Source organism: Microtus oregoni, unplaced genomic scaffold (assembly GCF_018167655.1).
Source record: "Microtus oregoni isolate MIOR12 unplaced genomic scaffold, Mior012 000065F_ref0000479, whole genome shotgun sequence".
Classification (NCBI taxonomy): Eukaryota; Metazoa; Chordata; class Mammalia; order Rodentia; family Cricetidae; genus Microtus; species Microtus oregoni.
In genome coordinates this window covers 6,810,626-6,822,599 of record NW_024543875.1, presented here as the reverse complement: position 1 = coordinate 6,822,599, position 11,974 = coordinate 6,810,626, and the positions used below count along the sequence as shown (strand labels likewise).

General features: G+C 41.8%; 1 non-coding gene across 1 annotated transcript; it reads right to left on the bottom strand.

The window, feature by feature from the left end:
* Positions 1 to 1,690: 1,690 nt before the first annotated feature.
* On the bottom strand, positions 1,691 to 1,795 carry LOC121440176. Its single transcript, XR_005973332.1, has one exon. It is a non-coding gene; the product is annotated as a U6 spliceosomal RNA (small nuclear RNA).
* Positions 1,796 to 11,974: the final 10,179 nt, after the last annotated feature.

The window sequence follows — 11,974 nt, the reverse complement described above, 5'->3', positions numbered from 1 at the left end:
CCTGTCTATTCCTCCTCCATTTCTATTCAGAATCAGGCAGGTCTCCCATGGATATTGACAATCTGTACCCCATTCTTTAATTGGATTATTTAATATTTTAATATCTAGTTTCTTGAGTTCTTTATATATTTTGGAGATCAGTCCTCCCCAAAATATGATGAAGATATTTTCTCAAAATCTGCCATTTGACCTATTGACACTGTCCTTTGCCTTACAGAAGCTTTTCAGTTTTGTGAGGTCCTATTTATTAATTGTTGATCTTAGTGTCTATACTATTGTTGTTCTGTTCAGAACATTGTCTCCTGTGGCAACGTGTACAAGGCCATTTCTCACTTTCTCTTCTATTTGGTTCAGTGTAACTGGACTTACATTGAAGTTTTTTATCCACTAGTTTTGTGCCAGGTGAAAGATTATGGATTTGTTTGCATTCTTCTATAAGCTGACATCCAGTTATACCAGTACCATTTGTTGAAGATGCTTTCTTTTTCCATTGCATAATTTTGGCTTTTTTTTGTAAAAAATCAGGTATCCATAGTGTGTGGATTATATCTGGGTCTTTGATTCCATTGATCCATCTGTCTGTTTTTCTGCCAATACCACGAGTTTTTTTTTAATTTTTATTATTACTATAGCCCTGTAATAGAGCTTGAAATGAAGGATGGTGATGTCCCCAGAAGCTTCTTTATTGTACAGGGTGTATTAGCTATCCTGGGTTATTTGTTTTGCCATATGAAGTTGAATATTGTTCTCTCAAGGACTGTAAAGAGTTGTGTTGGGATCCTAAAGAGATTTCATTGAATCTGTAGATTGGTTTGGAAAGATGACTATTTTCACTATGTTAATCCTACCAATCCATGAGCATGGGAAACCTTTCCATTTTCTGATATTTTTCTCCAATTTCTTTTTTCAAAGATTTGAAGTTTTTGTTATGCAGGTCTTTGCTTAGTTAGAATTACACCAAGGTATTTTATATTATTTGTGGCTATGTAAAGGGTGTTGGTTCCCTGATTTGTTTCTCAGTCCATTTATCATTTGTGTATAGGGGGTTACTGTTATTTTTGAGTTAATCTTCTATCTAGCTACTTCACTAAAGGTATTCATCAGCTATATGAGTTCCCTGGTAGAATTTTTGGGGTCACTTATATGTATTATCATATCATCTGTGAATAATGAAACTTTGACTTCCTCCTTCCCAATTTGTCTCGTCTTTATCTTATATTGTTGTGTTATTGCTCTAGTTAGAACTTCAAGTACTGTATCGAATAGCTATGGAAAGTGGGCAGCCTTGTCTTGTTCCTGATTTTAGTAGAATTGCTTTGAATTTCCATCCATTTAATTTGTTGTTGACTATTGGCTTGCTTTATATTGTTTTCAATTACATTTAGGCATGTCTCTTGTATACCTGATCTCTCTAAGACTTTTATCATTAAGGGGTGTTGAATATTGTGAAAGGCTTTTTCAGCTTCTAATGAGATGATCATGTGTTTTTTATCTTTCAGTTTATATGGTGGATTATATTGACAGATTTTTATATGATGAACCATCCCTGCATCTCTGGGGTGAAGCTCACTTGATCATGGTGGATAATCTCTTTGATGTGTTCTTGGACTTAGTTTGTGGGTACCTTATCAAGCAGTTTTGCTCGATGTTCAAGAGGGAGAGTGATTTATAATTCGTTTTTCATTAAGTCAAAAATATGGAAGGCTTCACAAATTTGCAGTATCATCCTTACCCAGGGGCCATGCTGAACTTTGTATCATTCCAATTTTAATATATGTGCTGCTGAAGCAAGCACTCTTGGAAGTTTTAAGTTGCATTTAGGGGTGTGGTCTGTATCCCAGGAAGGTTACTCCAACCTCTGGAGTACAGAGATGCTCTGTTCTTCTGGGATTTCAAGCTTGTTCAACCAAGCCTAGCAAACAAAGCTCCAAAATCAATTGGATGAATCATGCCAATCATAGGAAAAATGACAGTGATCATTGTGAGAAACTACCAGGTGGGGTTCAAGCTCTCTGGCATTTCTGTTCTTGCCATCCTACCAATCTGAGCGTATTGTTCTTCTCAGTCCTTGCCAGCATTTGGCTGTCAGAATTTTGATGAGGCATTATAATAGTTGTGGGGATATGAATCTTGTTTATTTTATATTTCTCTACTTCCTTTTCTCCTTCCTTTCTTCCTTCTTCAATGCCATTTATGAAGCAGAAATTTTAACTTTCAATTATACTCCTGGTGTTCTGAAAACTTACAGTCCAGCTAAAGTTCAGTATACTTTTCCTGTTTTATTTTAGGAGTTTCATACTCTTACATTTTAAGAGTCAATTTTCTCGTAAATTCTGTGTTCTAATTTATTTGTTCATTTTTATGCTGTCTAATTATTCCAGTAAAATTTGTTGAAAACCCACCCCAGTTGAATTGCCTTTGCTCTCTTTTAAAATACTAGCTGATGGTTTGTGTGTGGGTTTGTTTCTGCTGCACCTGAACCTTCCCATTTCTCACTGTCTGTTCTTTATTCAATGGTGTATTGGTTGCTCTGGCTCTGTAGGAGGCTCCTGACTGTCTTTAGTATTCTTTTGACTGTATCACACATCTTCTGCCTTTCCATATACTTTGTATAGTCAATTTGCTGAAGCCTTCAAAATAGCTTGCTGTGATTTCAGTTGGAAATGTGTTGAAGCTATAAATAAATCTGGGAAGAAATAAAATATGGACAGTATTGAATTTCCAGCAGATGAAGGCTGTTTGTCCATTAGCCTAAACATTGGACTTTTTGTCTGTGTTTGCAGTTTTAAACACAGAAAGACCAAGCATGCTTCTGCTTAGACTTATACCATGTATTCTTTTGACCTTGGGGACAGCATGATTTTGGTGTTTCAGTATCCAGTTGTCCACAGCTGGTCAATGGACTTCCAATGATTGTTCCCTAGGGATTGTATGAATGAGTGGGAGCTTTTTATAAAGCCACTAATACATTAAAGCAATTATTCTCTGTCATGTTTATAAGATGTCTTTCTTCAATATGTGCTATACTACCCCAGATCCTTTTCTGCATCAAACAGTATGACTGTGTGTGCTAACATGACTTCCTATCTCACATCATTATCTGAGAGTTGACACTGTCATTGTCTTCATTATGAATTCACTTGGTAGTCTGTAGCTACATTGGTTAGTGTCAACTGTCAGCTTGACATGCCTAGGATCACCTGAGAAGTGTCCCAGTGAGGAATTATCTAGAGCAGGTTGGCCTGTGGATATGTCATCATGGCGACTGTCTTGACTGTAACTGAGGCGTGAAGACCCATTCTCAATAAGGATGGGACCAATTCACGGGCTGGACTCTTGACCTGTGTAAGTGTGAAGAAAGCTGAGTGAAAGCAAGCAGACAGGTTGCTGCTCATGACTATAGATTTGATGAACTGTTGCTGAGTCCTTGCCTTGGTTTTCAGGAAAGGATGAGATGTAACCTCAAGCTGTAAAGCTCAACCCTTCCTCCTATGTTGCTTTTAGTTGGGGTACTTTATAACAGTGAGAGAAGTGTATCTAGTATAGAAATAAACAAACTTTAAAAAAGGCTTGGTGACCCTTATTCAATTTGGATGCTTGGCAACTATCGTGGGTATTCTGTGTGAGTGCCCATCTTCTTGGCAGCTGTAGTTACAACAGCTAGACCTCTATGACCTGGCACTTTCTATGTCTCCACGACACCTTCGACTCAGCTGTCTGTCCCCTGTGCTGACACTAGTGGACTACAGATGAAGTTATTGTTTCAGTGCTCAGATTCTGGTGATGCTAGATTTACAGCAACATTAGTATATGGTTGGGGCGACTTTCCATCTCTGATGTCACATTACTCTGAAGAACTGTCATCCATCTAGTGACACACAGGTGGAATAATTACCTATGGTTTTGGTTAATCAAATAAGCTTTATTTCTTACAAGTGATAAAGAATAAAGACACGGCTTTGTCAGCATTTAAAGATCCTCTTCCTTTTGCGGCCACATCCCCGGATGTCTTTTGCCCCCTGTAAGAACATGTTTGGTATGTTTTTTGTGTCTTTCGCACATAGAAATGAACAATCCAGCTTGGTGGTGCAGCCTCGAATAACACCTTGGACATGATTTTCACAGAGCCAATAACTCCCTTCTCAGGATGGACTGTGGAGGCAGTCTAGGGACACCAGGGACCTGGAATGACCAAAGGGCATCCTGTCAGTAAGTCCCTGGGCTGAGTCTGACTCCCAGAAGGTGAGCAACTGACCTGTTACACAAGCTGACTTTAGTTCAAAGAACTTCAGCAGTGGTCTTATTGCTTTGTGAAGCACAGATTTATTGATGGCACCCACATCTTTGTTTATTTTTCATCCTAATCCCTGATAATAGTATAGAGAATCTACTGAACTAGTTTCTACAGAGAGATATTTAAAAACCCTATTACTGAACTATAAACATGGGAAGCTGAGTAAATATTCAGGGTCACACGCTGTCAGAGTAACCAGGCCCCACTATCTTTCCTCCCCAGCCATCTCCTTCCTGGAATTCCTGATTCAGAGCATGAGACTTCGTGCAATCCAGAAATGTTGTGTGTCCACTGGGGACTCACCTGGCACTTTTTTTTTACATCCAAGTTTTAAGAAGACATCCCCGCACACACCCATGTAATTGTAAGCACATTTCTACACTACAGTTTAATATGCCACTGGCAGAGAAGGCATGGTAATGAATACATGTACATTCTATTTTTAAATTAAGTGAACTCCAATTTTCTGGTATAATTCATGTTTTTAAGAGGATAAAAACAGCTTACAGAGGAGTCCAAGGAGATAAAAAATGACTGGGGATCAGGATTAGCCCTCATCTGTACTTCTCAAGGTCTTAGATTTCACAAACAAGCAAAATTAAAAAGCATAGGACCGATACTGACTTACAAACTCTCAAAATTTGCTCAATGAGAATCTCAAGCACTTCAAATATCACATCACTGCTACCCCCACTGTTATAAGATTGCTGTTGCTTCATACTTTTCTTCCTGTATTTTTTACTTTTCTTCTGACCAGTAAGAAGTCGGTCTTGTGTTGGCTTTGGCCTCTCAGAATCAACACACTGCCTATCCCTTGTCTCGGTTCTCTCAGGGTGGGGAGAACGAACCCTCAGTGGCAAGTGGTTGCTTTGTCTGTTGATTCAACTCATGCTTCTGAGTGCATAGCGTGTGAGTGTTTCCTCATGTGTCTGCATACAATGCGCACGGATCTGCATGCAGTATGTGTGTATGTGTGTGTGTGTATGTATGTGCGGTGTACTTTATGAAGTCTTAAGTAAACCTCCCAGAAGCCTAGTTTCCCAGAGGTTTAGTGACAGTCCATGTTCACCTGGATAGTAGAAGGGATGCTCCTTCCAGATAGCCTGTGCTCTGCATAGTGTTCAGAGCGGGAAGGGACTTTGGTGACCACAAAACAGCCAGAGTGTCCACTGCTCCTGTCGTCCATATTCCATGCAAAAATGTGTGTAGCTGCGGGTTCTCCAGAGAAAGGCCATTCATATTCATGTAGCTTAACCTAAGGTTTGAGAGACTGGGCAATGGAGGGTGTCTTCTGAAGACTTGACTCATGACAGAAAGAACCTTCATTTTATTCTTACAAGGGTGGGAAGAAATGGCCCATTGACTTTAGAGATGAGACTCTATGACCCACAAAGGCAGGGTGCTGCAAAGATGGTTGTCTGTCACACTGTACTTGCTGTCAACAGTTGAACACAGATACATGTGAATTGTCCATGGTGACAGAGGCTGTTGATTGTCAGAAAGAGACAGCAGAGGCAAAATTGTGTCCAGGTCACTCCTGTTTGTAGCTTTCAGGATTGACTTGTCTTGGTCAAACGGACAAGGTCTTACATTCTGAGCTGGGAACCCAGGTCCGGGGTAGGGTTGGGTGTGTTGGGGAGTTGTCCGCTCTCTGAGGTATTGAGTTTGTTTCTAGGGATTAAGTGTGGTTAGTGCCATGAAGGGAAGTCTGGATAAACTGTAAAGTGACAAAGAGGAGGGTTCTATAGTGGAGCCAGGTCAGAGCTGCTAGAAATCCAGGACTTCCTGAGATTAGCCTGGAAGAGGTCCCCTAAACACAGGGTCAGCGGTTCAGAGACCTGCGAGGCTTGCTCTGTTAATGTCAGGTGGGCCTGACCTATGGATTATATGTGCACGGATCTGCTCTTCTGCCAGATCCGCCTCATCTTCTGGGGAGCAGAGACTGGTTCCGCAGCTCGTTCTCTTGACACTTGCTAACATCATAATTGCAGCCTGATTTCCTCCTGGCTCCCCTGGACAGGAGAGCTGTGTGAATTCTGAACAACCTGGTACTTCCTTGCCCCTGGTTGACTGCAGTAGGGCTTGAACCCAAGTTCTGATTGTACAGGAAACAGAGATAAGGTCAGATCCCATCTTATCAGAGGGAGACTGTGTCTCAAATGGTAGCAGCGTTGACAACAGCCATAAGATCAACTTGCAGTTCAGTTGAAATTTCTTCCAAGAGGGTTGCTGTATGAAATTAATAGGATTACAGATAATCCCCCCAAAGGAGAAGGCTCAGCCCTGAAAACTGACTGATATGTTTCGATAGCACTTAAACATCCTCTCTTACAGAGATACACAACTTTCTTGAGCTGTGGGCAGCATCAGGGCTTCTGGACAGGTGTCTCTTTGTCTCCATCAGACGTCAGCATGTGTTAGGACAGAGATTATGGTTTCCAACTGGCCCCTACCCTTGTGTGCTCTGTGGCTGCTTTCTCTACAATCCTACATTGGGTGAGACACACTTAGGTGAAAACTCACATTGCTGCTTTTAGTGTCTGATGAAAAAAATATCAGGGTTCAACTGTGTAAAGTTTCGAATAAAAAATAGGTTGCTGACACAAGAGAGGAGGCCAGCTTTACAATCTCATCACCACATTCTCCCTCTGCCCATTTCCTCCCCACCCACCCTCTTCTCTCTTCTGTGCTCCTTTCCTCCATTCTAACCCTAACTCTTCCTTTTCTCCTCTTTTCTTGCTTTGTTCCCAGCCTTCATTTGATGAAACTGCATGGAGACAGTTTTGCAAAATTCAGATATAATAGTCCTCGGTGCTGTTGCTCTGCAGACATGTCTACTGCCTGTCACTTTCTGAAGGTCGCACTTTCCTTTGAGTACTGGGGCCGTCTACAGATACTTCTCTGCTGAAGTCCATAGACAGCCATTTAAAAATCAATTTAATGTATTTCTTCATTCATTGGTATTAACAATTGCCCTCTAAGGGGTCAGGAGTTCCTAGTCAAACTCCAGCTATACTAGGCAGTAATGTCTTCAAAATGTCAGAAAAAAAAAAGAGACTGCTATCTAGCACTTAACTCTGAAGTTAAAATCTTCCTCCTTAGGGGGAAACTTCTTAAGCTATTGGATGTAAACAGAAAGTAAAACAAGACATTTTAGGACAGGTTTTTTATTTTTTTTTTTATTTTTTTTTTTATTTTTCGAGACAGGGTTTCTCTGTAGCTTTTTGGTTCCTGTCCTGGACCTAGCTCTTGTAGACCAGGCTGGCCTCGAACTCACAGAGATCCGCCTGCCTCTGCCTCCCGAGTGCTGGGATTAAAGGCGTGCGCCACCACCACCCGGCAGGACAGGGTATTTTTAACAGGGGTGAAGCTATAGGGTGATCTAGATGAGGGGTTCTCAACCTCCCTAGTGCTGCAACCCTTTAATACAGTTTTTCATGTTGTAGTGACCCTCAACCAAAGAATTGTTCTGCTGCTACTTCATAACTGTCATTTTGCTGCTGTTACGGTTCGTAATGTAAATATCTGATATGCAGGATATCTGATATGTGACCCTTGTGAAAGTGTCATTCAACCCCTCAAAGGGGTTGTGACCCACAGATAGAGGTCACCACTGTTCTCAAGGGAGGCGAAATACTCTTTTCTGCAGGGAAATTCCCAAAGGATAGTGAGTAAACAACTCAAAATAGTTTCAGGAAGTCCCTGAAACTGACCGGATTCACTAGGCTTCCCTTTCCACAAGAGTAGAGACTACTGAGAGCCACTCTCAAGCAAAAAAAATCTCTCAGACAAGACGCCTGCAAGAAGCAGAGGCCTGCTGAACTGCCTGAAAGAAACAAAAGCCAGTGGGCCTGCTTGGTACAGACACATTCCTACCTTTTGAAGTGCCTGCAAGCTATACATTGTGCTCCAGGTTCCTAGGTTTTGAGAACGGTCACCCATGGTGGAGTCTGATTTGGTGATGCAGCTGTCTTTTTAGTCATTTCTGTTCCTTTAAGTAATCCTTCACCCATATTTTTGTATGGAACTCCAATAATACTGATGTGGTTTGCCATCTTGGACTTTCGTGGTGTCCGTTCTTTGATTTGTTATCAGCTCCCTATCTGGGGTGAATAGATGTTCCCATCTCCCCATAAATAATGTCACACAACTTGGTATGTGTATGTGTGTATGTTTTGTGTGTGTGTGTGTGTGTGTGTGTATGCATGTGTCCATGTGTGTATAATGGGTAGAGAGAATAACTAGAAGAAGCAGAGGGCACAGGAGAGTCCTTAAAGTCTCTCTGGAGAAAGTTACTCATTTCCCATGGGCATTTAGCCTCACCCCACAGATTCTTTACCACTCGATTCCTGTGATAGATCATAATCAACACTATAAATCTTCACAAAAGGGAACTAAATCTTCATGGCCCGCATGCCCCGCATGGTGCTTGTGGGACCTGGTTTGCCATAACACATGTGGTGTCTCAGGAGACATCTTGCCTAGCTCACTGCACACTACAGGTTCTTTGTGAGGATTGAGCTTTCTCTGCCCAGAGGAGCATGGGTCTTCCCAAGAGCAGCCAGTGGCAGCAGCAGTTGAAGTCTCTTGAAAACTCTCCTCTTTAGGCTGCTGAGCAGAAGAACAAAACAATCCAAATTACCCCTCCGACTTGGAAATATAGAAATTATGGTCTCATTGTAAAAGAAGTGAGCATGCGGAATCCTTCTGAGCCGCTTTTATTTTCCCATTTTGAACTGTTTAGGGGAAGAAAGCAGCGCACTAAATGGGGATCTCAAACGCGTGCTTTCTGAAACACTCGGATATGTGAAAAATCAAATCAAACAACTTTTAATAATACAAGACTGCCAGAGGAAAATAAAACCGGAGCTGCTTCTGCAAAATAAAAAAGCAATTAGCTACTTTCCGATGCTCTTTCTTAGGGATGTACCTCAGGAAAACAAATGACATGAAGCAGAGAAAAAATCCAATTCTTTCTAAAGGAAAAAAAAAATAAGGGCCTATAACCACGTAAGTGGTGGAAAGGAGTACTTTATCTAAAATACAGCTGCCACTTAGGCTGCAGAGTTCTATTTGCAGAGAGGACTCAGGGACCTTGACTGCTGGGCAGCCAGGGCCAAGTGTTTAGCGACTGTGTCTTCATAAGCAGGTGAGGATGTCAGAGAAGGAAACAGACAACTGAACGACCCTTGAGGAAGCCTTGTTCCATTTTCATTCTGCTGCTGTGATAATAGTATGGCCGAGAGCAACTGCAGAGGGCAGGATTTATTCCATCGTATGTGCCCAGGTCACACTTTATTGCTGAAGGAAGGCAAGGCAGAGGCAAGACAGGGCTCTGGAGGAGCTCTCCTTACTGGCTTGGTACTGAGGCTCTCTGGCTCTGAGGCCCATGCCAGTCTAGACTTATTCTGCAGCCCAAGACTACCTGCCTCAGGATGGCACAGCCACATTGTGGGCTAGGTCTTCCTGCAGCAGAGTGAAATCAGGAAAAAGCTCCACTATGTGGCCACAGGTCAATTTGATTTGGGCTACTCCTTAACGGAGGTTTTTCTTGTCAGGTGGCTGTAGGCTGTATCAGGTTGACAATCAGTGCTAATGAGGACAACTTTTTTTTTTCCCTCTAACAGACAGTTCCCATGCTTCTATCTGGAAGCACAACTTAAATTTCACACAAAAGAATAGGCTTTGGAGAAAGATGGCTTGGAGAATGAGGGCCAGCCCACACTTCAGCTCATCAATTTGTTTGACTCATTCTCAACTTTGTGTCCTTCCAGCACAATCCATACCAAAGTAAACCTGTGGATGTGATTCCCAAGTGTTTGCCCTTGGCTGAGAATTAGATGACAATCTAATGGCTTTGCTTTGGATTATCTGCAATCTATGCTTCTCAAGCAGACTCAAATGTGAAGATCCTCAGTGTAGGCCCCTTATCAAGGTCACGTTTTGGTCATTAAGCAAGATTGGATTACTCAATCTCATGAGCTCAGACCCAAGGGTAGTACCTACTGTGGCTTTCACTGTGGACGCAGTTGCCTGATTCCCAGGTTTCATAGAGAGGAAGCGTTATCCATAAACAACACTAAACATTTATGAGTTATTTTTAACTTATAGATGTACAAGACTACAATCAGTCAATGTCACTACATGTTGTTGTATTATTTTTTTCAAAAATGTCCTGCAGATACTCAGTCTTGGTCATTTCCATTAGGACTGGTGGCATCCCATGTGTGGTTTATTCTGTAGCTTGCCCATACGCCTATTGTCCAGACTAATCAGGAGGACCCAACCCTCCCTCAGGAAATTTTGCTAGAGGTTAAGATGTGTTGAGAACCTTAAACCATGCTATGTTTTCACCTTAAGCATTGATATTTTCCCTTTAAATGATTGAAGCTGGGGACTGGAGAGAAGGTTCCACAGTGGTTCGGAGCATGTGCTGCCCCTGCAGAGGAGCTGAGTTTGATTATTGGTGCCAATCCCCAGTAACTCACAACCACCTGTAACCCCAGCTCCAGGGAATCTGATGCCCATGATCTTTTCAGGCACAAACACTCATGCACACACGTAAATGTGTGTACACATGCATGCGCGCGTGCGCGCGCGCGCGCACACACACACACACACACACACACACACACACACACTTAAGCTGTCCTGTCACGACAGCCTGGCTGCTTTTAAGACTTCAGAGATGTTCTGAGGCCCCACTGTGGCTATAAGAAAGACCACTAGCATAGATGCTGCTCTTATGATTCCCGGGTTGGGTGACTTTGCTCTGGCCACAAGTACTGTGAGCAGTAAACACGGACAGGTAAGTGTCTCTATAGCACACTGACTTCAGGCAGATATTCAGGAATAGGGCAGCTAGGACACAGTGATTCTATTCTCTCCACTCCCCTCCATGCTGACTTCCAGAGTGGCTGTACCGGGAGGAAGTGTTCCCTGTCTCTTACATCTTCTCCAGCATCTATTGACATTTATTTTCTTGGTGATGGTCATTCTGACTGGGGTCAGAGTGGGGTTCAGTGTTGTGTAAATCTGAATTGCCCTGGTGGCTAAGAATATTGGACAATTTTTGGATGATTTATTGGCCCATCATAGTTCTTCCTTTCTGGTCAGTACATGAGACACCTTATTGATTGGATGATTTGGGGCTTTTATTTATTTATTTATTTATTTATTTTGGTGTTTAGCTTTTGGAGTTAATTATGAATTCTAGATATTCCCATCAAAGGAATAGTTAGTTGGCAAGTATTACAAATGTCTTTGTAGGCTATGACTTCATGATTGATGGTTTTCCGTGTTGGGTTGAAGTTGTCTGTTTCTGTGCAATCCTGTTTGTCACTTCTGAATGTTATTCCTGTGTTGCTGGAGTCCTTTGGCATGCCCTTGTCTATGTCTGCATCTATCTATGGTCTCCACCCCCATATCAGTTTCTTTGCTGCATTTTTCTTCCATTTTTATGACTTTTGCATCTATGTTGGTTATTTTTTCAGTCATTTTTTTCTGGGATTTTCATCTATGTTTCTGAATCATCTGTCATTTCCTTGTGGTCACTGAGTTTAATTTGCAGAGACAAAATGGCTCATTTTTCTTTTCTGATGATTTTCTTTTGATGTATGACTTAATTTTTGTTGGCCCCTATGGCTTTTAATGAGAAATGTAGAATCATTTTAATTCTTG